At 39.6% G+C, this 3,052-nt stretch overlaps 1 pseudogene; it reads right to left on the reverse strand.

Annotated features, from left to right (window-relative positions):
* LOC107685455 (rab3 GTPase-activating protein catalytic subunit-like) overlaps positions 1 to 3,052 on the reverse strand; it is a 55,816-nt pseudogene that overhangs the window by 31,249 nt on the left and 21,515 nt on the right.

Raw genomic sequence — 3,052 nt, forward strand, 5'->3', positions numbered from 1 at the left:
ACAAGGATAGCTGACCAGACTGTGTGTGTGTGTGTGTGTGTGTGTGTGTGTGTGTGTGAAGCACAGAAAACAGCGCGCGAGTGCAGAAGTGAGTTCTATTTCGTCTTCTTGCAGTTTAATCTTTTGAAATCACAATAAATGCGCATACAGGAATCGAGAAGCAGAATCGAAATTGAATTTTATAAGAAGTAATTCGATTCCTGACCTTAAGCATCTGATCTGATTTCCGAAATTGGAATAGCTTTTCGATTCCCAACCCTCCTAATAAGTTGTTTCATTCTTGCATGCAAAAAGGCCTGTATGGTGACTATGGGGCTATGTAAAATATTTTTTGCAATTGTACTAGGTTTATCATGTAATTTTTTTCCGATGTCGATAATCGTCTGTTACCTGACTGTTGACATCGACATCGCGATACTTACGAGACATCGTCGATATACGATAATACCGTCATATCGCCCAGCTCTAATGTCTACTTGATACTTTCTCATTTAACACAAAAATAGCTTTAAATAATCTATTGTGGGTATTTTTACTGTCAAATTTATTTTGTGATTAATTAATAGAAACATCATGTAATTAATTAGATTACAAATTGTAATCGACTGACAGCCCTAATATATATACTGTATATATACACACACAATGGCTTCTTGAAGCAAACCAAGAAGCAAATGCAATACGCTTGCTGCTATTCTTTTCTGTAGCATCATGGGAAATGTAGTTTTTCAGTTCAAATTCAGCTGTTAAACGATGATTCTAAAGATAAGTTGTAGTATTGTAAACAGACAGGTTCAGCACAAGCATCATCTAAGCAGCCCTGACCTGTGTGATGGGGATGTAGAGCGGCTCCGCTGAGTTCAGAAGAGTCCGCTTGCCATGCGGCTGCAGGCGACCTTCAGCTTTGCTCTTACTGGCCGTCTTTTTCTCGCTCTCCGTCTCCTTCATCTCCTCCGTGTCGCTCAGACACTCGAAGAACTCCTCCTCGCTGTCGCTCCACGAGTCCCAGGACTTCCCCGGAGAAACCTCGGTGGGCCCCGGGAGGCTCCTGGCTGCGTCTGACGCGCCGCTCTTCCTCCCATCATCCCTCGCTCGCTTGCGCTCGATGCAGCAGTTCAGCATCTGATGGGTGCACAGCCACATTAAACACACAGAAACATTTCTCAAGAAGTCTCTTCTGCTCACCAAGGCTGCATTTATTTGATCAAAAATGCAGTAAAAATTGTGAAATATTATTATGATTTAAAACGTTTATTTCGATTTCTATGTGAATATCTGTTGAACTGTAATGTATTTCTGTGATGCGCAGCTGTATTTTCAGCATCATTCCTCCAGTCTTCAGTGTCACATGATCTTCAGAAATCATTCTAATATGCTGATTTGCTGCTCGAGAAACATTTCTGATTATTACCAATGTTGAAAACAGTTGTGCTGCACAATATTTTTGTGGAAACTGTGATACATTTGATTTTTCAGGATTCACAGATGAATAGAAAGTTCAAAAGAACAGCATTTATTTTAAATAAAAACATTTTGCAACATTATAAATGTCTTTACTGTCACTTTTGATCAATTGAATGCGTCCTTGATGAATAAAAGTGTTAATTTGTACTGACCCCAGACTTTTGAACAGTATTATATTATAAACAATCATTTACTTGCTCTCATGTCGTTCTCCTGTGTGACTTTCTTTCTTCCAACACTGAATCCCATTATTAATAAAGTACATTTTGATTTAATGTTGACTTTAACTAGATATAATGTGCCTGCTTTCAATCATTTGTAAGAATAATCAAATAATGTCTGTGGAAAAATGAAATACAACCAATGGACACATTTACAGTATAGTCAGATAAAAAAGTAGAAGAGATTTATATTTTTCATCCAAGAAATCTAACTGCTGAAAACACATTTGTTTTCGATTTACAGCCAACTTTAGTTCATTCTGTGCATAACGCTGGAACTGAAGTTAAAATGATGATATTTTCACAAACAAGTTGAGTTCAGCTATTCATTTCAATCTGCCAAAGACTGTCTGATTTTACACGTCTATCACGTGTGTTTGAGGATGCTCACCCAAGTGCACTTCCATGATGTATCTCTGTATTTATAAAATGTATTTAGATACCACTTGTAGTACACCTGAACCCATCTTTCATACCCTAGTGGGTTCAAGTGTACTACAGGTGGTAACGATGCACTCAAGTACTAAAGAACAACTTTTAGTATATTGAGTACAAAATTAATGCGTGTAAATAGTACATCATGGAAGTGCAGTTTTCCCCAGACGTGATGGTATACAGCGAGGATCCTGACGGTGGAGCTTCACCTGCAGTTTCTGATGAAGAAGACAACACCTGAGATCCGGAGCTCCGCTGGCCAGCCTGAGAGAGCAACACAGAGGCGTTCATTACACAATCAGGCAGACGCTTCGCTCGTTAGCACACAAAGACGCCAGCAGCCGCAGAGCGCGGGGTTATTGTTATCAATGACTGCAGCTTGCTCCCTACAGACTCTGGTACAACAACACTACACCAGCGTCATTCATTCACAGCACAGCGGCAGAACAGACTCGAACCACGAGCGCGAGCACAGACCCCCGCGCCACGCCTCTGAACTGCAGAAGGAGATATTGCAGGAGATAATACATATATTACAAACACTGGAAAATACATTGAATATTTATGCTAGATTCAATATTTACTTTATATTGATGACGATTTTTACGTGCCTGTTATTTGGCCATTAATTGTCCTACAGACATCAGACAGGAATCGTGAGTCTGAGAGCGTTCACACACAGAAATACTGACAGCGTTTCTCATTTAAACTTCTTTAAAACTGCAACAGATTAGGCCAGTCTGATTCATTTCTGTGAATCAGAGGAGATCCAGGACAAATACACATCACTCAGACAATTACAATAATATAATAACAACCCTCTACGCACACCTTGGCAATATAATCGCCATTGGCTAGGTAATTGTTTTGTTTACTCGCCAGACTGATATACTATTTTACACACACACACACACACACACACACACACACAC

This window comes from Sinocyclocheilus anshuiensis, unplaced genomic scaffold (genome assembly GCF_001515605.1).
Source record: "Sinocyclocheilus anshuiensis isolate Anshui unplaced genomic scaffold, SAMN03320099.WGS_v1.1 scaffold661, whole genome shotgun sequence".
In the NCBI taxonomy this organism is placed as follows: Eukaryota; Metazoa; Chordata; class Actinopteri; order Cypriniformes; family Cyprinidae; genus Sinocyclocheilus; species Sinocyclocheilus anshuiensis.